Source organism: Puma concolor, chromosome C2 (genome assembly GCF_028749965.1).
Source record: "Puma concolor isolate L17-30 chromosome C2, mPumCon1.1.hap2, whole genome shotgun sequence".
NCBI classification, from domain to species: domain Eukaryota; kingdom Metazoa; phylum Chordata; class Mammalia; order Carnivora; family Felidae; genus Puma; species Puma concolor.
In genome coordinates, this window is record NC_141675.1 from 153177349 (window position 1) to 153192254 (window position 14906).

A 14906-nucleotide genomic window follows, 5' to 3' on the forward strand; every position below is an offset into this window, starting at 1 on the left:
TTTGTGATCCTAATGCGAGGTGAGCCTTATTATCTCCCTTATTTATTTATTTATTTATTTATTTATTTATTTATTTAGAGAGTGTGAGCAGGGGAGAGGGGCAAAGGAAAAGAGAGAGACTTTTCAGCAGGCTCTACATTAAGCACAGAGTCAAATACAGGGCTCGATCCCATGAGCCTGGGGCCATGACCTGAGCCGAAATCAAGAGTCTGACACTCTACTGACTGAGCCACCCAGGCGCCCCTTTTTTGAAAGGAGGAATCTGACAATCAGGGAGACTGAATACTTGTCCAAGGTCACTTTCCCAAGTACTTTCCACAGGGCATCTCCCTTTGTCCTCGGGATGAGTCCCTCCTGAGCTTGGCACAAGTTTCCAGGCTTTAAGGGCCTCCCCTCTCCCCCCACTGTCATATCAGAAGACCTGACATTTGAACCCAAGTCTGTCTGGCTCCAACCCCATATTTTTTCACTATTTCATGTTGCATCTCTATCACCAAAATGCTCGAGACAAAGCTGAGCATGGAATAATATTGACTGAATATGTGATGATTCATCCGATTTGGCCAAAAACTGTAAATTGGACCAGGGTGTGTGTGTGGGGTGGGGAGAGAGACAGAGAGAGAGACAGAGAGAAGACAGGTTGATCACAGGAAAACAATCCCTGCTGTCCCTAAACTGTTGACATTTGTTAATAGTTCCTTCCCTGAACACTGTCATTCCCAGGGATGGTCCTATAAAGAATGTTCTGAGGACTGAGCTGAACACCATGTCAGTATTTTCTAGTCAGGAAGCAGTGAGCCTGTGCACTAGAATGCTTCCCCGATACAACTGTCCACAACCTGGCTGCAGGCCTCGTCGTTATTATTCCGGACAGGTACTCCACATCCTGTCCAGAGGTCATTATGGGAACAGACTGGCAGAGAAGAAACATCTGGAGAAATGCATACGGAGGTCATCGAAAATGATGGCACATGAGAGCCATCCAAAGTCACGGGAAATTTCTAGTGTGTTCTCATCTGTTGACAATAATTCTCCACCACAAGGGGCTGCTTGGTAGCTTGGCATTTTAATGTTTATTTATTTTTGAGACAGAGAGAGAGAGAGAGAGAGAGAGAGAGATTGGGGGAGGGGCAGGGAGTGAGGGAGACACAGACTCTGAAGCAGGCTCCAGGCTCTGAGCTGTCAGCACAGAGCCCAACGCGGGGCTCGAACTCACAAACCACAAGATCAGGACCTGAGCTGAAGTCAGACGCTTAACTGACCGAGGTGCCCCAGTAGCTTGGTGTCTTGAAAACCAACCACGCAACCTGTGACCGAGCACCGCAATCGGGCCCGTGACCGAGAGTGTGAGGCCCGCGACAGCTTTGAGAGTGATTGAAATGTGATTCTTGATCAGATAACCTCCCACGGCTCCAGAGCCCCGTGGGAGAGAATCCAGGCGAGAGGGAGAATTGCTAGCGTCCCCAGCACCCATGAAGCATGAGAAAATGCTGTGCCTCCTTCCAGGCGGTCGTTCTGCTTGGCAGTTTCTACTGTCAAACAGCATATAAAAGAATCTGGAGCCAGGTCAGATACAAGTACCTTTTTTTCTTTTTTTGCAAGGAGGCTGTCGTTCACCCATAAAGTCCAAAGTCCCGGGCTGGAATTTCTCGTGGGCCAAAGGCTCTGCTGTTCATCCACCATGGAAGTGGGTGAGGAAGGCTCCATTACCCAGCTTTGGCCATCCCGTGAGCATGCGGCCCAAGGTTGGACTGCACACCCGGTCCCAGGTCCTTCCTGCAGAACCAGGCCCCCTGGTCACTGCCCCAGATCTCCAGGACCTTCGATTGAGCTGGGTGCCAGCACCTGGACTCAAGGTAAGGCCCCCAGAGTGCTTCCCGCTGGCCACCCAGGGTGCCACGGAGGGAAGGGAAAAATAAAACATCCAAACCTCAAAAGACTAGGGAATTTCTGGAAGGTCCGACCAAAATGATTCATCGTGACCTCAGGCATGATTTTTTTTTTCCCCTACTCTCCACTCTTTTTCATTTCAACTAATATGTATCTTACTGATTTGAAGAAAACTCCCGTGTTTGAAACTTCTAGTGCTTAAATGTGAGTAGGCACTACGCTATGGGACCGCAAATAAAAGACAGTATTTAACCTCGTGAGGAAAAAGAGTGATGAATACTTGTACCCTGTGCTGTAGAGACTGAAGCCCCAGTTTATTTTCCTGAACGAAGGCTTTGGGTATACAACTATTAGTAAAGAACAGGCATGCCTCTAAAAATAGCAATTAGCTCTTAATTCAGATTAAATTCACAAATAAATAACTTGCAGCATTAGCACTGATGTTTGAGCCTTAAAGACCTTGATTTCAATGGCAAGGTGTCTAACAAATGCAGCTGTTTGAACAAGCACATACGGAGGCTTACTTCTTCCAATATCGTGTATTGTATTATCCACAAACCGCATGGCTTGTGAAGAGGGGGAAGGTATTTAAAATATTAAGTGATGGGGCGCCTGGGTGGCGCAGTCGGTTAAGCGTCCGACTTCAGCCAGGTCACGATCTCGCGGTCCGTGAGTTCGAGCCCCGCATCAGGCTTGGAGCCTGTTTCCGATTCTGTGTCTCCCTCTCTCTCTGCCCCTCCCCCGTTCATGCTCTGTCTCTCTCTGTCCCAAAAATAAATAAAAACGTTGAAAAAAAAAATTAAAATATTAAGTGATGATAGCTAGCTAGTAGTCTAGTTATCCTTACCGACTGCCCAATTGATAGCATTTTACCTTAGGCTTTTAGGATCTGCTTAAGGCCTGGTTAACTCTAAGTCACAATTTTTGGGAGTGAGAAAGATCCTACATAGACTGCTGTAAATTCATCTTAGCTCTGAGAGATGACTCATATGTGTATAACTCTATTTCATATACCTACCTATTCATTCTAATATTTGCAAAGCTTCTTCCCTTCCCTTCCTTTCCATTCCTTCCTTTTCTTTCTTTTCTTCCTTCCTTCCTTCCTTCCTTCTTTCCTTCCTTGGCATCTTTTAACCAGCGTCTCCCCCTTTTCCCCGATATTGACAAATCAATTTCCCCAGCTTGCAAATAACTAGAACCCCTTGGTCTCTAAGAATTTTCTTGTCAATCTGTTCCAATGTCCTATCAACAACTTGTCAATTACCCGTGACACCTGAGATTTCTCCCAGCAGACCTTAGGCTGTGTATGTTCACAGGGCGATTAATCTTTAAAACCACGATGGTCCTGGAGACCAAGGGCCTAGTCAGCCCAGAGCCGTGTTAGCTGTGCAGCTGACACGAGAGTCACACATTCAATGTACACGTTAAAGAAGTAAACCGAGTTTCAGGTTTTCGCGTTTTCTCTGCTGTTCACCGGCTGCCCATGCCGGAGAGAGCTTGGAGGCCATTTCGCCCAACCCTTTCATTTTACAGATGAGGAAAACAGGCCTAATTGATAGCTGGCGATACTAAATTATAGCCCTTCTAAAACTCAATAGCAGAGTTAGTAGGCTTCTTAATGTGCTCAATTACCGTATGGATTCCACGAGCCGATGAGCGCGCCGTGACCTTGAGAATTTACATTCTGCGGGTTTTCGATGTTTATGTTTCTACCGTGGTATTTGTAATCCCAAGTCCCGGTCACCTTTTACCGCTGAGGCCTCGCTGGTCCCCGGCTCCGGGCACCTCTCCTCTTCCGTACTCAGCCGGGGCTCCCGGGTGCTCAGCATCGACATCTGCGAAGTCATAGCAGGTGTAGCCAAGAGACCGGGTCCTGCGGCTGTTGAGACTCCTTCCTCTCTCGTCTCGTCTCCTGGCTTCTCGAGAGCTAGCCCCAGTTTCTTCCACATCTTTCCGCCCTGCTCACATTTCCCCAGAGGACCATACTTAGTCCGTTCCCTGGACCAAGGGCACAGTTCAGCAGCGTTCATCTTCCACTGCTCAGTATTTTCCCATAACGTTTCCTACCTTCCTTCCCCTCCCCCTCAGCTGGAACAGAAGCCTCATGAGAACAAGCATCTGCTTGTACCGTGGTGTCCCCAGTGTTTGAAAGAGTCCGGAAAATAGTAGGTGCTCAATAAGTACATGAGCAGTGGGTGTAACCTTTCCTCTTTCCCTTCTTTCTTAGGGAAACAGGGGTCCCCCCTCCTTTCCAGGACTCACCCCTGGGAGTGGCCGTGCCTCCTGTCCACCCTCAAATCTTCGACTCCTAGATCATGTCCTATTTCCTGAAATCTCATTTCCCTGGTTGTCCGCTCTGATGAGCTACACGGTTGCCCAACCCTCTGGCTGCTCTTGCCCAGCTGCATTTCCGGAAAGTCCTCCAGTCCTCCCCAATGTGGCCCGTCTCCTAGCTTCAGCCCTCAGCTTCCTTCTGCCGTTGGTATTTTTCCTTGGTACAGATCTCATTGACTCATGCGGTTCACATCTGCTCCCAGGCGGCGATTCCCAAATCTTCATCACCAGCCCCAAATTTACTTCCTAGAGAAGAACGCTGCAAAGCAAACGAGGAGGGCCAATCTCACGGCGTTGCCTTCAATACTCTGTCGTTCAAGCCTTCTTCTTCATCCAGGGACAAGGCAGCTCCTGTTCCCCTGCCGCCACCTCACATCTAACAGGTGTGTGAGTGTTACCTGTTGGTAAGCCAAGGTGGTGATGCCCTGGAGCTCGTGTATTGCTTTATTTTTATTGCATTAACGGCATCTTATCTCATCTCTCTCTCTCTACTCTCTTCATCTCAATCTGTCTTGCTACATGAGCCTGGCTTCTTTTTACCTGTTGACAGATCAAATTTATTTCCACTTGAGCTTTTAATCCATCCTCATATTTAATCTCTTAAGGCACCACAGTGATTCTCAACCATCAGGACACATTAGAAGCAAACGGGAAATTTTGAAAAAGTACCGAAACTCAGGCTCCTAATAATACGTCTCTCCTTTCCTCCCCCCGATGAGAGATTCTGATTCAGCTGATGTGTGGAGAAGCCAAGGGATTAAGACATTTAAAAACTTCTCCATATGTTTCTTATATGCAGCCACAGTTGGAATTATTGATACAACCTATGGTCCAATCAAATGAACCTACTCAAGAAAGTATTTTGCCACCACATCATCCTTTTTTCTTTTGCCTGGGAAGTTCCCCTCACAGACAATTCCCTTTCTCCTATTTCCTCTTCCTACAGAAAATGCACAAAGACTTCTGTAATTCTTCCAGTTGGAAAGAATCGATCCTTTCTTGGACGTTTTCCCTATGTTTCTATATAGTACATTCGTTCACGTCAGCTGGGAAGACACTGTTAGATCAGGACAATACAGAGCATTAGAATGAGACACAGTCCTTGTATTTATGTAGCTTGCAGACTTGTGGGATGGGAGAAACACATGAACCAATAAACATCATAAGTTGTATTATAGGAGTTTTTACATGCCCCTAAGAGTTAGCCGGAAAGGATCCTACTCTGCCTGGTGTTATAACAATTCATGTATATGTCATCTCCTCTATTAGATGGTAAAACTTGAGGACCAGGACCAGGCATAAGACCGTATTTTTCTTATAATAGTGTCAATTACTTTCTGAATAAGTGAGTGAGTGAGTGAGAGTGAATGATATATTGGTGATTAGGAGACACTGAGGAATCCTCACAGCTTCTAGGAAATAATGACCCAGAGCGAGGGGTTGTCCCACTGGAGTTTGAAGGCCATGGCACCATTTTTAATCCTAGGCTATGTGTGGTTTTAGTTTTCCTCAATCATTCATTGCATATTTTACGAAATGGTAATAGAAATAGCATTAGAAACTAGGTCCCATTTCTCACGACTGAGAAGGCGGTGATGGGCTGCTCAAAATAAGGCTTAGTCCCTTTGATTTTAGTAAGTAAATCCTGGGAATCAAATGAGATGGTCTGATGGGTGGAGGGAAGGACTGGAGGGCGAGGGGAGAGATTGGAAGAAATCCCTACCCGCCGTGTGGATTCATGAGCCTTCCCTCCTTTCCTTCTGACCTTAACCATGATCTTCCAGTGAAATCCTTGGGATTTTGAAAGATGTTGTCGAGAAAGCTGCGAAAAAGGCCACCAAGTGAATAAAGACAAATAGGATTCTGCCACAGTTTCTAGGCTGATTTTGTGTATGTGTGTGTACGGGGAGCGGGGTAAACAAGGAAGGAAACAAAGCACATGCGAACGTAATTAGACTTCTTTAGTGGAAAGCTCCGGTGCTTCAAGCAACTACAGGTATGATTAATCATTCCCGAAAAAAGCAAGCCATCCTTGGGGAGAAGAGCCGTATCTGAACATCTGTGTATGTACTCTTTGAGGACATCAGTGAATCACCAAGTGAGGGTCATCAACGGAGGAAGCTCCCAGCTTCCGGGAGCGTCTGAGTCAGGACAGACCAAAGGAAGCATTCCTTAACCCGGTGAACTGTAGCACAGTGGAAACTCACTTCTCGCAGAGATAGGACAATACGTGACTGTAAGTCCCTTCAAAGAAAGAATTTAGAAAGCTTCACATGTAATGATAAGTATGTTGAAACCATTCATATGTTTTAGGCCATGTCTTTGACCTTCATTCATCCTTTAATTTATGGATTGGTTATTAATCTATTGACTCATGTAGAGTCCTGAGGATGAGTCATCAAAAGTTTTTGTTGTTTTTTTTTTTTGGAGCACCTACTATATGCCAGGGACTGTGTTTCTGTGGCTACAGAGATGAACATGGCCCAATCTCTGCTCTCAGAGAACTCACCTTCCAGAAGGGGAGACAGATACATTCAGAGAAAGTCATGATACTGAAGTGAGTGTACTATACCTTATAGCGGTAAAGGAGAGGCAGGTCTTAAATGAACCTGCGGTGGGAGGAGTTAGCAGGGGAATCACAGGGTTTCGGCTGGGGGATCTGTGCTAACATGGGCCTTTCAGGTAGTGGACACACTGGGAGCAAAGGCAGGTAGAAAGATGTGGGGCAGCACGCAGTGTGCGGAGAAGTGCATTTCGCCATCACTGAAGCATGGATGATGGAGTGAACGTCCAGAGATGTGCCCAAAATGGCAGCCAGGGGGTCTCACCTAGAAAACTCGGACATTGGGTAAAAAGTTTAGACCTTATATCACGTAAGACATGAAAACCAGGTTGAGGGCTGTCTCAGGGGACGGACATAGACACGTCATCATTTTTGAAAGGGAGAGTGGCTCTAAAGGGGAGTCAGAGTAAAGAGAGGCCGAAAGGAGGTCAGAGACAGTGAGCAGGGTAGAGCCTTGAAAGGGCAGAGAGGCAGGGGATGGAAACAAGACTTAGCTGAAGGCAGAACCGAAGATGATGTGTTGTAATTGTAAAGGAAGTGGGAGAGAGAGGCGGACGGGCATCAGGCTTGGGTGGCCGCGGAGTCACTCATAGAAAGAAAGAAGAGAGGCATTGCAGCAGCTTCAGGCAAGTGCAGGAAAGCACCATGACCCTGCAGGGAACACTGGCTTCATAGGCATGGTCCCCCCTGAGTCTTTCAGCAGTGAGTGGACCGAGGCAAAGTACTCTTCCTCCGCTTCGCTCATCAATACACCAATATATGGGAGCATTCATTTTGAGACCCATGGCTGCTTTTCTCAGCACCGGAAGACTCCAAAATGCCTCTGCTTCTGTTCATTCACCCATTCATTCATTCATAAACATTAAGGGCCTGTTGGAACCTCGACATTGGCACACGCAACATAAGGTATGAGAGCTTATGTTCCAACAGGAGGCAATGGAGGGTGATGCACGAGCTGGAATTTGAGTCAGTCCAGGATCTAAATATTGTCACCACTACTGGCCAGTTGTGTGGCCTCAGGCGAACTGTCTGACTCATCCGAGACCCTTATTTTTACCAGAGTTTTGCCAGAGTGACTCTGAAGTTTGGAGTTCAGGAATACGAGCTGTCAACACAGTTCTGGCCATGTGTATGCTCTCGGCTAATGGCTGTTGTTAATCTGATCATTGTTACTGCAATTAGATATTCAGAAGTCCACCAACAGTTCCACCACACTGAGATAAATATTCCGAGAGACAGAAGCACAGGGACAAGGGGGCAGGTAGGGAAAGCGCCTAACCTGTGAGAACAAGGGAAGCACATCCCCAGAATGAGCAAGGTCTCAAAGGTAGACAGGAGGAAGTGAGTGAAGAAAGGGAGAGAGCTTTCTAGTAGATGGCCTGGCATGTTTGAAGGTATGGAATCAGTCAACAGAGGACCAACCCATTTGGGCAACCGTGAGTCATTCGGCATGGCTTGCACAGGCCGCGGAAAAGCTGGCACCGAGGCAGGGGTAGGAGGGGCGGCTCCTACAGGACTCACACGCCATGGTCATAAGGTCAAGGGATCAGGCCTTGGTTTGTAGATAACCGGGGCCGCTGAGCTGGGCAGTGGAGGAGAGATTTCAGGAGATCGGCAAGGCTGCACCGTGGGGAAGGCCTCACACGGATGGCCACTGGGGACAGGCACCTGGTTATGAGCCTCCTGGGGTCACCGAAGAAAGAAAGTATGTGCCTCTAAGCCAAGGCAGTGGGGCTGAGAAGGGGAGGGGCAGCTTCAAGGGATATTGATGTAAACCGGGGGTCCTCGAGGCTGTGTGATGCAAGACATTCTTCTCAGCTGAACCTTTTGTCCTCACCACCCGAAGACAGTAATTTGGCCTTTCTTGTTCCATGAGGTTTATTTACCTACGATCAAACATAAACAAGAGATGGCATGCAGGAAAGACAAAAGGGCATTGCCCAACGTTTGCAGCCAGGGTCTGGCTCCCAATTCCACCCTCTGAAACCAGGATCTCTTGACTGAAATCAGGGCTGAAGACAGATCCAAGATAGAACATTAAGAATTGGCCAACCTTGGGGCGCCTGGGTGGCGCAGTCGGTTAAGCGTCCGACTTCAGCCAGGTCACGATCTCGCGGTCCGGGAGTTCGAGCCCCGCGTCAGGCTCTGGGCTGATTGCTCGGAGCCTGGAGCCTGTTTCCGATTCTGTGTCTCCCTCTCTCTCTGCCCCTCCCCCGTTCATGCTCTGTCTCTCTCTGTCCAAAAATAAATAAATGTTGAAAAAAAAAATTAAAAAAAAAAAAAGAATTGGCCAACCAGATGTCATTTGGGGGCCAACTCATGTCAAACGGCCAATGGAATGGCCCTTTAGGACTTCTCCTTCGTCCACGCCACTGTCCTCGCTAATCCTGAACACGTGATCTCAGGCACGGAGTCTGAATCCTGTGGGTTGCATTGTGTTTGTGTGGGATGTGGGCCTAGATTCGGAGGAAGCACTGTTCCAATTCAATCACACAGTCACTTTTCCGCAGGGAATGGAAATACTTGGATACCAGCCCCGCAGCCGAGAAGACACAGATATTTGAAAACTCACGCGAACGTGAATGGCCGGGTAGACTCTGTGAATTAAGAGAATCGTTGTGTCAATATCGTGTGCGTCTGTGCACGTGTGTTTTCACTGACAAATCTTCACTGAGCGCTACAGATGTGGGTGGGTTCTTTTTCTCCTCTTCCTTTGGACTAAGAACGTTTGCAACCCACTGACTTTCAACACCAGCCTCCCATCAGGGTGAGGGTGCACGGAGGTAGCCCTTCCTAGTAAGAAACTTCCGACTGAGCTTTCTTCTGCTTAACACGGGAGCCTGGATGATCAGGAGTGGTCAAAATGTTGGTTTCTAGCTCTGCTTCTCGTAAAGGAGAACCAACATTGGAAAAGAATTATTAACCACGGGACTGACGTGTGATGCTGCGCGGTGATTTATAAGCAGGGTTTAAAAAAAAAGGAAGTCAGCTAGTGACCTTGAACTTTCTCCCAGAGGTAAAGCTTCCTTCTCCATAGAGTTCTGCGAGCGAAATCAGCTGGTGACGGCCACCATGGGAGAGAAAAGGGTCACTGAAACCGTTTCAGATTGCTCTGTGTTCTGTGTTGTGTAGTTCCGATGAGGAACTCGGGTTGCAAAATGCTGATTGCAAACCAAAGCTAGTGGCCGGCCTCGTCACCGGGAGCCTGGTGGAAATGCACATTCTCAGACCTCAGCACACAGCTTCTGAATCAGAATCTGCATTTTAACAGGATCCCCAAGACATCTGTCTGCACATGAAGGTTTAATAAGCACTCGTCCACAGCATCGGATTCTGGGTGCCTGAGGGGCTCAGTCTTGAGGTTCTGAGCGTCCAACTTTGGTTTAGCTCATGATCTCCTGCTTTCTGAGTTCAAGCCCCGCATCGGGCTCTTTGCTGTCAGCACAGAACCCACTTTGGGTCCTCTGTCTACCTCTCTCTCTGTCTCTCTGTGTCTCTCTCTCAAGAATAAATAAACAGGAAAAAATAATAATAAAGCACTCGATTCAAAAATGTACAGTCCCCCACCCCCACTGCATACACACACACACACACACACACACACACGAACACTTTGGACTTATAGGCACAACACATACACTTTTGTACATATATATACTAATACACATATACAAGTATGTACTAATATATTATGCACATTTTTTAAAATGCACAACACATAAACAAACGTTGAAAACAATAAAGTACAAACTCAGTTTGAATACTTCAATTCTGTCCTTGCTCTTGGATTCCTGAGGCACAAAACGTCAGAGACTCCTGCTCTGAGAACTCAAACAGAGAGCTAGCACTCAAAGGTGTCTTAAACCTTCAACCTCTGATGGCCAGTGTGCAGAACAGGAAACACATAGAAAGAAATTGGTTAGGCTCAACTGAATATATTTATGCCCTCATGCTTGTCAATTTTATCAGCGTGAGAAACCTAAGACCCATTTTCTCTTTAAGGCAGGATCTTGTAGGCTATCCTTTGAGCTACGACTCAAGTCTAAATCTTCACTGGTAGTTCAGTGATTCAAGGTCACTGGCATATTTGTACCCTCTTCTCTCTGACATGCCAGGCCTTGGACTGGCCTCCCCTCTGACCCAGAACATCAGACGGCATATCTTTAAATGAGCTTCAGCAGATACTAAGTCTGGACAGCTGGGAGTTCACTTCCATGATATCTTCGGCCACCCCACTCTTCCTCCAACATTACGTCCCTGCCATGTGGCAGTCCTTGTGTTGGCCTTGGGGTTAAAAGTTAAATGAAACACCCATGGAGTGCCTAGGTGGCTCAGTCAGTTGAGCGTCCGATCTCGGCTCAGATCACGATCTCACGGTTCATGAGTTCGAGCCCCGCATCGGGCTCTGTGCTGATGGCTCACAGCCCGGAGCCTGATTCTGATTCTGTGTCTCCCTCTCTCTCTGCCCCTTCCCCGCTCATGCTCTGTCTCTCTGTCTCTCTGTCTCGCTCTGAAAATATAAATAAACATCAAATAAAAAAAAAAGTTAAATGCAACACTCCCTCGCCGAGCCTGGTTTAAGGAGAAAGAGGGGTCCCAAACACAACAGTACAGCCACACGTAAGTGTTACTGTGAGGTGTGAATGACTTACAAAAGGCAGCAGAAAGGAACAAGGGGAACTCTCCCTGGAAGCTGAAGGAGGTGGCGTTCGAGCTGGGCTTTGAGGGATGAATAGGAGTTTGCCAGACATAGGGCACAGGAAAGGAATTCGGGGTAAAGGGACCCGCCTGAACAAAGGCGTGGGGCAGGAAACCTGTTGGGTGGAATGCAAACTCTTCCCACCCAGTCGATTAAATGAGGCCCGAAACTGATGTGAAATAATAAGCCTGGACACTTGCTGAACACTGGGTCCTCGGGGTGGTACAGTCTAAACGTCTCTGAAAGTAAATTATTTCGTATGGTTTGGCCACCACAGCGTGTGGAAAGTTTCTCGGTAGGGCGCAGTGAGCACTTCTCATTTACAGTAAAACCTGGAATGTTTGGGAATGGTCTGTACTAGGGAAATTGAATTTTCAGATTAACTCCATAAAATGGAAAGTCTGGTTGACAAACGCTCCTAATTTTGTTCTCCTTTGAAGAGATAACTGCTATTAACACGTTAGCTGCATTTCCATTTTAATCTTACCTAGCGAGGGAGACACGGAGCAAACACACTGTATGTCCAGCTTTATCAGCTTCCTGTTTTCAACGGGACACGTTTAGTGTTTTGCCATGGTTTTTAAAAACTGCACACTGTTTTAGCCTATACATATTTTATACATGTAAAATCGTTTCTTTCTTTTTGGTGATGCGGCTTGATCTGAATGTTTCAATATTGTGACTAATGCAGAAGATATTCTTGGACCTAATCCCAATTCGCACTTCTTAGACATAAAGTCACTGGGTCAAAGAGTAGAAATAAAGAGTTTAAAAAACAAATTTAATGTTTATTTATTTTGGAAGGAGTGAGAGACAGAGCACGAGCAGGAGAGGGGCAGAGAGAGAGGGAGACACAGAATCCGAAGCGGGCTCCCGGCTCTGAGCCGTCAGCACAGAGCCCGACGAGGGGCTCGAACGCACAAGCTGTGAGGTCATGACCTGAGCCAAAGTCGGAGGCTTAACCGACTGAGCCACCCAGGTGCCCCTAAATAAAGATTTTAAACTTTGGGTGTAACTTTGTCAGTTTCCACAAGAAAAAGCCACGGTGAGTGACCTGTCTGAAGCCGTCTATGAAGCCGTTCATCTCTGCATGGGCAACAAGATGGGCTGTTGACATATCTCTAAAAATGTGAGATGACTTTTCTTGGACCAGTGGCTTCTAGGTCTCATTTGCCAATGCCTCCAACTCTGCCAGTCCCCAGGGCTGCCCAAGGCTCAGACGGGGACTGCTTCTCCCACACTCCGTGTCCGGGAGAATCTCATCCACTTATACGTTTCAAATTCCATTTGCAGGATGAAACATTAAAGGCATCCCTCCTGCCCAGCCCTCTCTTGTGAACACCAGCCCAGACCCCAGGTCTTACCTCTGCTTAGGTCTGTCCTGCCCATACCCCGGAGCGCTCGCCCAGACCTCACCCCTGCAGGGGCTGGGTCACCAGGGGTGAGCTCCGCACACATATACCATCCAAGTGTTTGAACAGCACGGGTGTCTGAGAATCTATGAATGATCTTTAAATTCCGGTGGAAGATCCAGCCTCCTCTGAATGAGTATGTTCATTTTAACACCCCCCCCCCATCCCATCCCCCTTATCTTCATGCCCGGAGGTCAGGAGTCATTTTGGAGACCTCACCTGCTCCCTGCCCCCCACCTGTTACAAGTGCCTATTGACCCTGTCTGGAAGAGGTAACTCAGAGCCCCCCGCTCCTCTCAGTCGGCCGACGTTGCCCTTGTCCACGCACCGGTATTTATAGCTTGGATTACCGAAAGCACCAGCTCTCCAGCCTTCCAGCATCTATGCTAGCCTCTTCCAACTGATTCTGCCTGTTGCGGCAAACATGGGGACTTTAAAAGCCGGAGTGGTCCTCTCTTCCTTGACTGAAACCTGAGATGCTTCTCATTCCCCTGGGATGAAGGCGATGTCCTCAGGGAGCCCCCAAGTCCTGCGAGGTGTGGCTCTGCCCCGAGCTCCTGCCTGACTCTGCTCCAGTCCCCTACTCCCTGGAAGGTGCAAGCTCCGTGCCACCCGGGTCCTTTGCAGACACCGTGTGTCCCTCTGGCCAGAATGCTCCTCTCACTCCAAGCCCACCTACCTACCTGCCGAATGCTCCTCAGTCTTTATGTCTCCACCTTAACACCAGGGAAGCCTTCCCGGAACCCCAGACTAGGATGTATGACACAGCCCGGGTTCGATTCTCCCATCCGTTCCTGAATTTCTCCCTAAGGCTTCCCACAAATACCTTTAAACCTTCCTCTCCTGGTTTATCTAATCCCTCCCTTCCCTGCTCTATCATCAACTGCCTGGAAGCAAGAACCGTGCTGGTCTCGGATTCCCTGCTGGATCTCCGGCACCCGGTGCCGAGCCTAGCACATAACAGGTGCTCAGTGATCTCTTGGCGTTCAGATGAAGGAACGAGTAATGAAATACCTTCAGACTTTCCACCTTTTAAATGTTTTTGAGGGGCGCCTGGGTGGCGCAGTCGGGTAAGCGTCCGACTTCAGCCAGGTCACGATCTCGCGGTCCGTGAGTTCGAGCCCCGAATCAGGCTCTGGGCTGATGGCTCAGAGCCTGGAGCCTGTTTCCGATTCTGTGTCTCCCTCTCTCTCTGCCCCTCCCCCGTTCATGCTCTGTCTCTCTCTGTCCCAAAAAATAAATAAACGTTGAAAAAAAAATTAAAAAAAAATAAATAAATGTTTTTGAAGTGTATGTCTATAAAGGTTGCTGTTTGCGGGGGGGGGGGGGAGCAATGGTTTTTTATTCATTGCCAATAACTTGCTATAATCAAAGTAAGAACCCTCCGCTGTCGTCTGTGTGAACCAGAATTTCCTTTTGGTACGTCATATTCCGTACATTTTGTTTATTGCAAGCACCTAATGATAATAGCTCTTAAATAATAATTAGTGTGAGCAGGCAGCACGCTATGGTGCTTTATGTACTATAACCTCACACGGCCCCATCATGTGTAAGAATTTTCAGTGTCACCATTCCGCACATGAGAAACTGAGCCCAGAGGGGTTAAGTAAGCTGTCGAAAGTCACACAGCTACTATTAACAGAAGCAGGACCCTGTACTCTTAACCTTTATGCTGTTTATGAAGAAAGGCTTTTTTTTTTTTTTTTTTTTTTTTTTTTTTTTTTTAAGCCCAGAGGAGGTAATGTTCAACGTGACTTTTAAAGAACAGGTGGAAATTAACCCGCGAAGGGGAGAATGAGAACCTTCAGGGAGGAGTGGCAGGCGGGAGACAGGAGCCCCGAGGGCACTGACCTCAGGGGAAGAGGCCACGATGCACCCAGGCCACATCCTGAAGGGAAGAAAGGTGAAGCGAGAGCAGAGCTGGAGTCTTTAGTTTTGCAAAGGTGAACAAGACTTATCCTGGCGGCCGTAGGGAGGATTTATAAAGCGGAGTGTTGTCAGAACAGCT

The 14906-nt window shown here is 47.7% G+C and overlaps 1 protein-coding gene across 5 annotated transcripts in view; it reads left to right on the plus strand.

Annotated features, from left to right (window-relative positions):
• KCNJ15 (potassium inwardly rectifying channel subfamily J member 15) overlaps positions 1-14906 on the plus strand; it is a 78763-nt gene that overhangs the window by 46009 nt on the left and 17848 nt on the right. Inside the window, exon 1 of one of the 5 annotated variants that reach the window (XM_086675982.1) lies at positions 1607-1856. The exons of 2 other annotated variants lie outside the window; for them this stretch is intronic. The gene's annotated coding sequence lies outside the window, so the exon portion shown is untranslated. Of the gene's footprint in view, positions 1-1606; positions 1857-14676; positions 14842-14906 lie in introns of those variants that run through there. 2 more of the 5 variants (XM_086675980.1, XM_086675979.1) reach the window with 2 other exon arrangements.